Genomic DNA, 13,638 nt, shown 5'->3' with positions numbered 1-13,638 from the left:
CGGTCCTTCTTTTTCAACTCTTCCTTGAACTTTTCATTTTCTTCTTTGCTGTGAAGTTCTTGTTCGAGTGTGTTGACCTTCTCCCTCAACTCTTCCTTGAACTTTTCATTTTCTTCTTTGCACAACGAAGGTCTTGTTCGAAGTGTGTTGACCTTCTCCCTCAACTCTTCCTTCAACTTTTCATTTTCTTCTTTGCACAACAGAAGGTCTTGTTCGAGTGTGTTGACCTTCTTTTCCAACTCTTCCTTCAACTTTTCATTTTCTTCTTTGCACAAAAGAAGTTCTTGTTCAAGTGTGTTGACCTTCTCCCTCAACTCTTTCTTCAATTGTTCATTTTCTTCTTTGCACAACAAAAGGTCTTGTTCGAGTGTGTTGACCTTCTCCCTCAAAATTTGGTTCTCTAGTCTTATTGACATGGCCTCATCATCTTCTTCAGTCATAGGCTGGACAATCATTTCTTGATTAGAGGGTACAACGCCACTGGATATGTTCTGCATCAATGCTATTTCATCATCTGTTATACCTTCGACATCAACAATTACCTGATAAAGTTCAGCATCAACAATTAGTGTTTGAAATTTGGACCATGAACAATCAATGTTCATACTCTTATTGGACTATGAACATTCAGTGTTCATGCCTATTTGGGGGTATGAACAATATTTGTTCATAACTACTATTGGATATTAATAATACTAATACTATAGTATATTTATACACTAATACTATAGTGTGTATTTATACACTTCATATAGGTTGAAATCTACCCCGAGGAGGGTGCAACGCCATTGGATATGTTCTCAAGCAATGCTATTTTCTCAATGTTCTTTTTCTCATCTTTATTAGTGTTCCACCATCAACAATTACCGATAAAGTTCAAGATCAACAATTAGTGTTTGAAATTTGGACCATGAAGAATCAATGTTCATACTCTTATTGGACTATTAACATTCATGTTCATCCGAGGGTGTAACGCGAACTCTTGAGGTTAGTTTCAAAAGCCCCTAAAATCCACTTTGTTGGTGTTGAACATGAACAATCAATGTTCACCCTCTTATAATAGTCTCTCTCTTTTCTCCGGGCCAAAAGCCCCTTCATCTCCTCCCTCCTTCATATCCTCCCTCCTTTTATCTTCCTCCTCTCATCTCCTCCTCTATTCTCTTCATCTCCTCCTTCATCTTCCTCCTCTTATCTCCTCCCTTTGCTACGCTCACGCCCCCAACTACATGTATATCAGTTATTCTAGTTATACACTAATACTATAGTGTGTATTTATACACTTCATATAGGTTGAAATCTACCCTGATCAGCTTTTAACTTGTTGAGTGTCATTGCTTTCGAATTGTCCAATTAATTTCTTGATTCCATCTCGCACACCTTGGGAATTTTCTTTCATGATTTTCCACCTTTTTAATGAGTGTGGTGTGCTCACATATCCAAAACTGCAATGTGTGTGATGAAACCCATATTTAGTGCTAAAAATGTTATACAAACAGGCATTTACAAAGATTTCATATATGAACAATCATTGTTCATACTCCACCAATTGTTATACAAACATACAAACATATATATTAAGGAGATGCAATTGAAATACTATACCATAAACATTATTATGCATCCACCGATCGCCTTTATCTTCTTTTTTGTGCTTTTTGGCTCAGCAATCAATCAATTCGTCGGTGTATGGCATTGGGCCAAGACAACTTTCTCAATGATTCCAAGTCTTCTACAGCCTTGATTAAGGGCCAAGTTACTCTGAATTGGCGTTAGCAAAGAAGCAAGTGGTGAACATATAAAGCGACATCACCTTGAGAAATCTTCAAATGCATGTTCATCATTTGTCTCATTCAAGGTTTGCAATATTGCACCCCTTATATCAGCCTTGTTGATTATTGATTTCTCCCCACCACCCAAGTACTTTGATATGAATCTTGTTTGTTTATCTTTAGAACCAATAGTCTCCGCTGATTAAAAAACATTTCTCAACATTCTGAGTAGCCCAAACATTAGACTTATCTCCTCATAAGTCAGGCTTTAAACTTTTTCCATCTATCTGAAATTCATTAAAGTTGAAATCATATTTGTCCAAGAGATTAAATATTTCTTTGTTGGGCTTGTTTACGCTACCTTCTACAATCTCCCCTTCCCACAATGCTTTTAAACAACAACCAGAATGGTGTCTTCTTCATTGCCTCAACATAATTTTCTGGAATTTTCTTTTCCTTTAGAAGTTTTACTAGTTTTATCATACAGGAGAGGCTGCTTCGCAGCTGAGGTGCCTGTGCCTTGGTCGATACTAGTTCCTTTCCTTGATCTTCCTTCTCCTCCTCTTCATTCTCCTTTTCACTCTCCTCTTCTGCCTTCTTTTTAGAAACTGCTTTCCTACTCTTCTTTTTAGGAACTACTTTGCTGCTTGACTCTTTCTTCCTTTTCTTGGTAGGAGTGCTACTCGATTCTGGCTTCTGTTGCTTAGTTGCAGATTTCGAACATGCTCTTTTTTCCCTCGGGACTTATTTTTCTTTTTGATTTGTTCTTCCTCTTTGATTTGTTTTCATCCCTTGGAGTAATTCCTACAAATAAATGAACAAATAAATGAACATCGATATCGAAATTAAAAATAGCAAAGTACCCTACAAACATTAGTCCGTTGATGTATGGTCGTATGAACATTCACTGCTTATAGTTCAATGGTATGAACACTGAATGTTCATAGTCCAACAAGAGTATGATCATTCAATGTTCATAGTCCACTCCATTATATGAACACCAATGCTCATAGTCCAACAAGAGTATGAACAATGAATGTTCATACATATATTTCCTAACATTCATATCCTAACATGTAAACTGTGCAAGTTACCATGAAAATCCAAATAGTGATATGAACAAATAATGTTCATATCTTTTTCTAGCAAAAAAATCACGAATTTCAATAATTATAACATGAAAAATATAATTCAACATCATTGAAATGTACCCATAATGGTAGTTCATTCTTCCCTCGCTCAAGTTGTGAAAATAACACAATTTGTTGGTCTAATTTATCTTGGTGTTCTTCACAATAAATTTGATTTTGAAGACTTAGATTTGTGCAATTTTCAGTGTTGCATGTGTTCTCTTCAGTCCACAACGGTGATTTTGACATTTTGTTTTGTTTTGATGGAAATTTGAGATTTTGCTTAGGTTTTTAGTTTGTGGAGAGTTTTTATGGGAGTTTGTGGAGCATTTTTTTTGAGGGGTTTTGATTGTGTACACGTATTCAAGGGCAAACTTGAACTTTCCCCGCCCCCTATCCCTGAGAGTGATTATGAAATAAGCTTGGGTTTGGGAGTGATTATTTCACTTTCGGTCTCTCATTTATGCTTTAAACTCTTCTCCAAAAACTCTACCGGCTTTCAAAAGGTAACAAATATTCTCTTTAGTCTCTTAATTATTTTTCACTCTTCTTGTTTCTAAACATATATACTTGGAATTAGGGATTTGGAGATATCACCTGCGACCATTCGAACTCCTTTTTATTTTATTTTTTTTTCTTTTGTTGCATTGTTTTTATTAACATATGAGGGCATTAACTTATTAACTTATTTGGTTGATTATTTTTCCTCTTATTTTTGTTTGCCCCTATTAATGTGTTTTTTGTGTTACCTTCTTTCATATAAGCATCCAAATTGATCGTTCATTTTAAGATAGTTTCATTGGAGTATACTCAATCTTTTAATTATTATTTATTTGAGGTGGTTGTACAGTTTAAACTATGTTTTTATATAAACAGTAAACACCTACAAATACGATTATGCATCACAAAATTATTTTAAATGTTCTAGTGATGGAAGATGATCCTCACTTGGTTATAGTTGACATCTAAATGATTACGTTGCAGTTCTTCTACTAGAACCAAAAGAAGTGGTCTGCACGAAAAGGGAACGGTCATACCGCCACAGACCAGTAGTCACTTGTATATGCAAGAAGACCATATATCGTCATTACTTGTGGAGGGAGTGGTAATTTACTTCAATTTCTACTATGCTTTAATTTTATTGCACATATCGATTCATAACCAGTAACTCGTGTAAATGATAAATATGATCATCCAATGGTTCGTACCCATGAGCACACTAAAAATTTACATCAGTGGAAGTTATCTGGAGACCAAAAGAATATGGTTTCAAAATGGGGTTTCAATACCTTAGAAAAATTCAACATTTCCAAGGGAGAGTTGATATCTCGCTCGATTGACCGATGGAGACCTCTGAAACCAATTCTTTCCACTTCCGTCGCTTTGAACTTACAATTACTCTTCGGGATGTAGGTCATATATTAGGCTTGAACATCTTTGGGAATGCCCTTGTTGACAACTTGGACTGGAGTGCAGAAAAGGCTTGCTCAAAAAATTTGGGCGTTTCACCCCCTAAAGACAAAGTAAGAGGGAAAAGCGTTGATGTCCGATGGTTGACAGACACCTTTTCCAATGTTGGATCTGAACATCAGACAAGGGCCACAATTGCATATGTCCTATACCTCATTGAAGCACCATATTTTCTCAAGGAGGGGGGCAACCGCGTGTCCATACCAAGTACCTACAATTTCTGAACAATATTGAGTCTTGTGCCATGTATGCTTGGGCTAGTGCTGCTCTTGCGTATTTATTTAAGGCCCTAAAGGGAGCATCAATCCGCCATACACCAAATGAGTGCAAGAGAGGAACAAAATCAAATTTTCGACTCAACTTGTATGGTTCTTCTACATTGTTGTTGGTACGTATTGTTGGGTATAGTTGAACTTTTTTGGATTAATTGTAGAGCATGTCTTCAGTGCGCATGCTGTATGGTACGCAAGATGTATGGGCCTTTAGATTTAGCCTTAATTGTATATTGTGGAATTGATGTAACTTTTAAAATTTTGACTATAAACTTGGTTTTATAAGAGGTTCCGCTTGTATCCATTGACTCGTGAACCAAAAGTTGTATTCCCTGGGGCTTGCAGATGGAAATATACTAGGGATCAACCTCGCATAAAGCAATCATATCAAGTTATCAGAGATGAGTTGAACACACTCCGCGAGGATCAGGTTAGCGTCTTATCAATATCAACAATTTATAAACACACATTATTTCTGGCATATTGTTACTAATATTAATTTGTTTCTTAGGTTGTCTGGCAGCCATGGGATAAGTGGCTGAATACTCTTGAATTTGCCTTTTTGTCTTCACTCTTGGTCCCGACGCCTACATGGCTGATCCACTTCGATTATGTAGAGAAGTATATGCTTGATTGTTGTATGAGGCAATTTGGGTTTCAACAACATATACCAGCCCCGTCAGATAAATGGGACCGTGAAGCAAAATCGGAATTCATGGAAAGATGTGTTAGGGAGTGGAATGATTGGTGGATGGGTCATTGTGAACACGTAGTAGACTACCCTCAGGATACGAAAGTGAAGTGTATCCGATTGGTACCGGATCACCGCTTGACTTGAAGTTACACCAATCGGCTTCCGGGCGAAGTTGTTGTTCATGGATAGATGGCATCGAGAGGTGACTTTTTGTGAATCTATTAGTTTGCTCTATACCCCAACTTCTATTATGATGTGATGAATGACTTAAAAAAAATTAAAATTGGTGTTCAAATAAATAGTCTGATGGTGACCTACCCATGCCCTATTGTTGTCAATCTATGATGGACTTGTCATTACAATAGTCTCGTTATTTTTGTTTACTTATGGTTAGTTCTATAATTGATGTAACCTCATTATAACAGGTTATTGTAAGTTTAGTCTTTCTTGCGCAGAGGGAGCGCTCGCTTCAGTTTGCAAAGTTGGTTGAACCAATATTGCTAAATACTGCGTGATCAAGAAATCCTCCACACAGTTGCATTCGATGCTTGGGAGATATTAAAAAAGATTCCTCAATACAACAAAACCCACGCATGAGTAGCGAGCAATGTGACTGACCGCAACTGATCCTGGATTGGTATCAACTTATACAAGCTCCGATAGTGGCAAAGGACACGGACGGAGAGGTCAAGATGACACAGATGATGATGATGTCCAACCGGTGGCACTTTTAGCCACTCATCTTGATAGCAAATCCATTAGGGCCCATTATGGAGGGATTTGGGTTGGTAAAAAGATGAGAGGGATGAAAGTGTGGGTGTACAATGGTGGTCAAGTTGTTGATTCTCCGTGAGATGCAACTTAATGAAATGACAAGAGCGAAGTTGTTTAATTGGATACGAGAAGTTATTGAATGTCCCTTTGATGAAAATGTTATTCTTTGTTGGCTGGTTAGGGGAATGAAAATTACACTAGAAACTGATGACGCGGTGATAGAGTTCTTTGCCAATTCGGCTCTTCACGAAGATGGGCTCGTTCATATTTATGTGGACTTTGTGCAAGATCTGACAAAGATGGTCCAACCAAGAATTCAACCAACCAGCCAAGACGGTGAGTATTCCTTTTCCATCTTCACTTGTCATTGTCAAATGATTTTCCTAAGTTTAGTGGGTGAAACTGAGAAGAACTGAAAGACTAAGAGTATGAACATTCAATGTTCATAGTCCACTAGGAGTATGAGTGGACTATGAACATTGAATGTTCATAGTCCAACAAGAGTATGAACATTCTATGTTCTTAGTCCACTAGGAGTAGAACAGTATGAATGTTCAATGTTCACTAACAAGATTGAACATTCATAGTCCAACAAGAGTATGAACACTAAATGTTCATAGTCTAACAACAACACTAAATGTTCATAGTCTAACAACAACACTAAATGTTCATAGTCCATTTAGTATGAACACTAAATGTTCAGTGTTCATACTCCTAGTGGACTATGAACATTGAGTATGAACAACAAAGGAAAGGAAGGAGAGAGAAGAAATGGGACCCATGATTGTCCTTAACTCATTACTAGTTTCGGCTCTTGAGTTCTCAACTCAGGCTCAAAGCCACATTCTTTCTAAACAAAGTACATGGCTGTCCACCTAAGCAAAAACTGACTATTAGATTAATTGATCTGACACGTTATTTAGAGTACGAATGTGAGTAAACAGAGGTGAGTAAACCGATCCCTTACCTATATCTATATTTCTTCGGCCATTTGAGAGTCAGTTGACTATGAATTTTTTCTTTACTTAAATAGTTCAATTTGTTATTTCGGTATATTATAGGACATCTGATATATTTGCAAATATAGCTAAAGACAATATAGTGTTCTTAATTGTATTTTATTGTTTTTCACATATACTGATGTTTTGAGGCATCCAGCTCCATTACGTAATTCCAGAATTGTTAAGGAAACACAAGCAGGTGCAACAACAGTGCAAGGGGCATCAGATTTTCAGCAAGAAGGACCCTCGGTGCAGCAACTACAAAGAGATGTAGTTGTCGTTAGCAAACAAAAGAAGGAGAATAAGCGGAAGCTTGGTGTTGAAGAGTCAAATTCCACTCTTAAAGTTGCCAGGATTACAAGATTGATGAAGCGTCTGGAAGGCTAACATTTGTGGAGTTTTACGCCAAAGCAATGTTACATTAGCGTAGTGTTTCTCTTCATAAACAGACGAGTGTTTCTCTTCATCAAGTATTTTGGCAATGTAAATAATCAGGTGACAAAGTTACAATCTGAGTTTGAAGTGTGCTAGTTGGCGCAAAATCCGTAAGATTGTAAGCTTTTTCAAGACTTGGAAACTAAAGAAAGATGTTTAATCAATGCAGAATCAAATAGATTCCATGGCAGCTTAAGGATAGAATCAAATAGATATTATTATCGGAAAAAAAAAAAAAGCAAATAGATTCCATTGTAACTATGTCCCAATTGAAATGCAATTCTGTTACTATTGAGACATCTGCACAACACCTAAGCCATGAAAATCCATGAAAACATATAATCAATCAATCAATTAGTATATGACATTTACGTTAACTTAATGCGAAATCCACGTCAATCAATCCTCCCTACATCAATTGTACCAATCATTTACCAAAAAACCAAACCCAACAGAGACTCGACTGTACAAAAATAAAAAGAAGCCTTGATTGCATACATCTATTGAGGGACTCAAGCCATCATCTGCACATTTTCATTTAACTACGTACAAGGGACTACAAGCCTGCCTAATACATCAGACCTAGTCAATTAGGAGAACACCCTCCCAGTCACCACTACCATCACATCAAAGCCATACAATTCACTTTAATCTTCTTAGCTTACATGAACCCATACTTCCACCAAATCTTAGTCTCATGTCTATCAAAGACTCATTTTAACACCACAATGATTCATTACATTTTAAAAATCTTCATAGCCATCTTTACATGATGTTTCAACATTTTCTATGGAGTGAAGCTACTCTTATTGAGCTCTTTACAATTGGCAATTTTTTGCATAATCCTACACACAAATACGCCACAGTCCACCCTGTTACATGGAAAATATTATTTGTATCCGAACTTTATTTGTTGCGATGAAATGAACTAGTTCTTAAACATCTCTAATAACGACAGTATAATCCATATAAAGCTAAGATGACTATCACCATCCATTCCTTCTAGCTTGCTTGACCAAACCACCATGAATTATACGTACGCATGTATTAACTTGCATTTCAAATCGAACATGTGTACATTATATACTATACGGTCATACATATGCCACATATATCTATCACACCGTCTTCTAATAATTTATTCTCAGAAATACTGAGTATCTTCTACTCATAAATTCTTAGAAATACTTAGAAATTCTCAAAAGATACCAGAAAGATACCAGAAAAAAAAACTATCTGGTAAAGGATATTTTACTCGGGATGGTTATATTCTGAGGAAGTTACCCGTTCCCCCAAATTGCATGTCGATACCTAAAATTTCTGATGGAATTAACATTATGTCATCTGTAAGTTCATACTTAATGTCACTGACTATTATTTCTCAAGTTATGCAACGGTGCTTTCAAGTCTTGGTAGTTCTTAATTCTTGTCGACCAAATCATGTAGGTGAACCTTATTCCATTCAACTACCTTCTCTTCAAATGTAATCCGTTCAGCAATTTCGAGTGGCAGACCAATTTTATTCACTTCAACCTGATGAGACTTGAAATTTGGATAACCCGATCTTGAGCTCTTTATAATTTCCACTTGTTTAAGAAATTTCCTGAGTATTGCTAAAGATCCTAGAAATTGGTTTGCCACTCCAAATTGCCCAAAGGATTACATTTGAAGAGAAGGTAACTGAACGAAATAAGGTTCACCTACAAGAGTTGGTTGACAAGAAATAAGAACCACCAAGACCTGAAATCACCATTCCATAACTTGTGAAATTATAGTTAGTGACATTAAGTAAGAACTTACAGATGACATCATGTTAATTCCATCAGAAATTTCTGGTATCGACATGCAATTTGGGGGAACAGGTAACTTCTGAAGAATATAGTCATCCTGAGTAAAATATCCTTGACTAGAAAGCTTCTTTCTGATATCTTTTGAGAATTTCTGAGAATTTTTGAGTAGAAGATACTTTGTCATATTATGACGTATTTCTCAAAATAAATTTCTGATACTATGACGTATACTCTGTGATACTATGACATATTTCTCTAGAAAATACTCTATGATACTCAGTATTTCTCAGAATAAATTTCTCAGTATTTCTCAGTAGAAGATACTCAGTATTTCTCAGAATAAATTCTCGAAAGATACTCTCATAATATATGACATGTGTATGTACATACACAAGTTTGATTTGAAATGCAAGTTAATACACGTGTACGTATAATATAAATGATATAAGAATTCCCACCTAAAGCCAACTGAAACACGAAGAATATATATATATATATAAAGACTATCACCATTTAAGTTTCCTTCTATCTTGCATGAACAAGCCACCATTGATGAAGCTAAAGTTTCAATAGTCCAAATCGATAACCAAAGAAACTAATATATAGCCACAGTGACTCATCAAATGATATATTCTTCTAAAATATGAAAAGAGTTCTTACTTTAGACTCAGAAGAATAATCAAAATCATCTTAACCAATTCAGGCCTCTAAACTGTCGAGCATCTCAAAAGCAATGAATTCAACTCTACCATGTCAACTTTTGATCTATAACTTTGGTGAGCCCATGACATGCCATTCAGGCCCCTAAACTTCAATGGTTTGATCATAAAGTTACCTAGTTGCCCATTTTCGTGAGAAACTCCACCAACCCTTGAGCAATGGTGTCATTTCACATAGCAGAAGTGAAGAACACTTCAACTAAGTTAAATAAGGTAATTGAATGGGAGAGGGGCACAGAAAATACTATTAATGATCAACAAATTGTGTACATTTTCAAAGATTAGTCTCCTTTTAATGTATTGTCTAAGACTTGAATTCAACTAGGTAAACTGGTAGAAAAGAACTTCCTACCAACAGTAGAACTCAAAATAACCATTAATTTTCTTTTCTAAATAATTAAATATAAACTATTGAGGGCATAAACTATTAACTACATGACAACTTTAATTGGTAAGAAATTAAAATAAACTAATACTAGAAAAACTAAGGGCGTTGTCAGATTTTGACAGTGTCAGTGACACTTAGTTATAGGATCCTTGTATACCACACGTGTTGCACCCACTCCGGAGCCTCAATTTTGTGCTCCCCAATAGGATCCTGCTTCGAACCTTGCTCCTAACTAGGTTACAAAATAGGTTTAATAACTCGCATGATATAACTCGTTATTGAATATTCACTTATTTACCTTTTTCATTTACGTAGTAATAAGTTAATGAATTCCAACTGATGTATGCCACACTTTATAGCAGTATAAATTTGGATTTCTCTATTATAATTAAGAGGCTAAGAAATTTTAGAATGGAAAACGATATATGATACGATATATGATTTGATAACTATGAATCTTAATATCTTGTAAGTCCTTACCACAGTACTGTTAAAGTATGCCACTATTGGTGACATATATTTGAATCTGTTCATCATTACAAAGCCGAATAGATCCAAATGAAAAATATGACATTGTTGGCAACATACATGCAGAATTATGTTTGTTCGGTGTTTCAATTCTGAATGAAAAAAGTGACCTGCTGAAGTGGCATAACATTGAAGTATGGCTTTTATAATGTCATGGTCGACAAAACTTAGACCTGCACATGGACCCACACTATACAAGGGAACATTGTTTTTAGTACAACAAGTACCACTAGACTTCCATTGCACAACAAGTACCACTAGACTAAAACACAAACTTCTGTTACACAACAAGTACCACTAGACTAATACACAAACAAACCAAATATTATTAGTATTCAACACAAAACTTTATATCTTGGGATGAAATGAAATAGTTCCTAGTACTTATGAATCCGAAGGTTGTTGTGGGCAATCAACAATCGATATGGCTTTTTGTGGATTCTAATCATGATGTGGAGGTTCCAACTGAGTGTTTGCAACTTCTTCCTGAAACTTTGCCTTCTGTTGAATGAGAAAATACAAGTCTAAATATTAAGCTTAATATTAGATTGAAGGAGATAACTAATAAATTTGGTTATGGAAGACATATTACATGTGTTATTCTATTTTCATTGTTTACCATTTGCAGTGCAGCTTTGTAGTGTGGGCAATTATTTGGATTTCCTCTTGCTTTGATGGAGTTGTAGAATTTCCAATTCATTGCTAGACTCAAATCTAGCTACAATAGTGTGAAGTGGTTGTCCACAACGATAGGGAAGAGCACATGATGCACCTCGTTATGGTCTTTGGCCATTATTTCCAACCTTCTCATCACCAATCGCTTAAAACACTTTTCTCTTAACTTCTGATCTTTCGTCTCAGGTGATATGTATCTCTATAGGGAAAAAAAACTTTAATATTAGATGTCAGGTGTTATAGACTATATATTGCCCTCATAAACTATAAGTATGTGGAATTGAGTTTGATGTTCTTACTTATGCCTAAGAACTAAACATGAGCAATTTGATTTCGGTTCTTGGGTTATTTTCAACATAACTTCCGTACCAATCGACTAACTGTAAAAAAAATAAAATAAATAGAAAAAACTGTGTAGTTAGTAAAATGTTCAATTACAGTAGTGTAAGATTGAGAATTTAGGTAATAACTTACATCGCCTAAGAGCATATTATTATGCAACAGTCGTTCAAGTTCCACTCCTGCCAAACAACTTTCTCCTTCTTTGTCCTCCCATAAAATTGTGCTCTTGAAAATGTTTTTATAACATTGTGTTAATCTTTCTCTGTCATTGTCCCTGATATATCTCAAGCATTTTGATTGTTTTAGCTCTTTCAACCTCACTTCCTGTTGACTAACAGAAGTGAAATCATCTAGATCAATAACATGGACCTCTTTCTTATTCTTCTCAGTAGAAATCCTTTTCTTCTTGTTTTTCTCCCCTGCCACTTCATTGCCTCTTGTTTCACCCGGATACATGAAGAAACTCTTCTTTGAGCTGGTTATTCTACCAACAGTTGGTGAATATGTAGACTGTGTTTCTTCTAAAGCAACTGTACATCACCGCTTTTTACAACTACTTACTCCAGCTACTAGTGGCTTCAATGTGGGTCCAATTTCAATCTGTAGCTCTGATGGTTGTTGCTCTTGCACTACTTCTTGTGAGGATCCTGCAATATATGAACTTCCGTGAGAAAGACTAATAAAATAAGGCATGAAATGACATACAAAAAAAAACCACAATGACACAATTCCTTATGAGCGAAACATATAAGAAATTTAACTAACTACATTCTTACTGCATTCAAAGTAAATAGTTAAGCCATTAAACAATGAGTTGGATCGCCATGCCAAAGAATGGATTGAACATGGTCATAACTCATAACAGCTATCCTAACACCACATGACTCAACATGGTCTGTATGCCCACTTCTTTTAGAGTGGGGGGTTTAAGAATTTTGACTTGAGCAATATGGGTTCAACTTGAAGTCATCACACACAACCAACAATAACAAACAAGAGTATGACAGTTTTCCCAAGTATATACATTGCAAAACTGCAAGAAATAAAACCTTCAGAGTCAGGAGTCGAAACAAAATTGTCGTTGTCAAAAAAATATTTTAAGACATTATCTATATATAAATTAGTCACTTGTAGTAAATTATACAATTAGATGAACCATCACAAGACTCAGTTTAATTGTGTTTGCACAACACGTAAATTCAAAACATGCTTATTTTTAACCATATGTTGGAAAATTAATCCATTCAAGTTTTCTTTACCTTTCACATTTGATGACCAACATATTACTAATTACTAATCCTAGACAATTGACACATCAGAAATGCTAACAATCAAAATTATCTGTACCCATCATCTCAAATCACCAAAAAAATCTAAAAACTAAAACTTTCACTTTAAAATTGCATATATACCTTGTGGAGTTTCAATCCTGGGGTACTCAACCATTTGAGGAGGAACCTCAGGCTCTTCTTCAACAGAAACGCCTTTATCTAGTGAGGCTGAAGAGAAGAGAGTGAGTGAAGTGTGGAGATAAGGTAGTTGTGCTGTCGAAATGCACTTCAACTGTGTGTGTGGATCATTATTGAGGAGAACGTGTGAGAACGAGAAAGAATTGTCGGTTACCTTGGAATAGTTTAGGGAGAGAGTAGTT

The sequence above is a fragment of the Coptis chinensis genome, chromosome 8 (assembly GCF_015680905.1).
Source record: "Coptis chinensis isolate HL-2020 chromosome 8, ASM1568090v1, whole genome shotgun sequence".
NCBI lineage: Eukaryota > Viridiplantae > Streptophyta > Magnoliopsida > Ranunculales > Ranunculaceae > Coptis > Coptis chinensis.
This window is presented reverse-complemented; position numbering follows the sequence as displayed.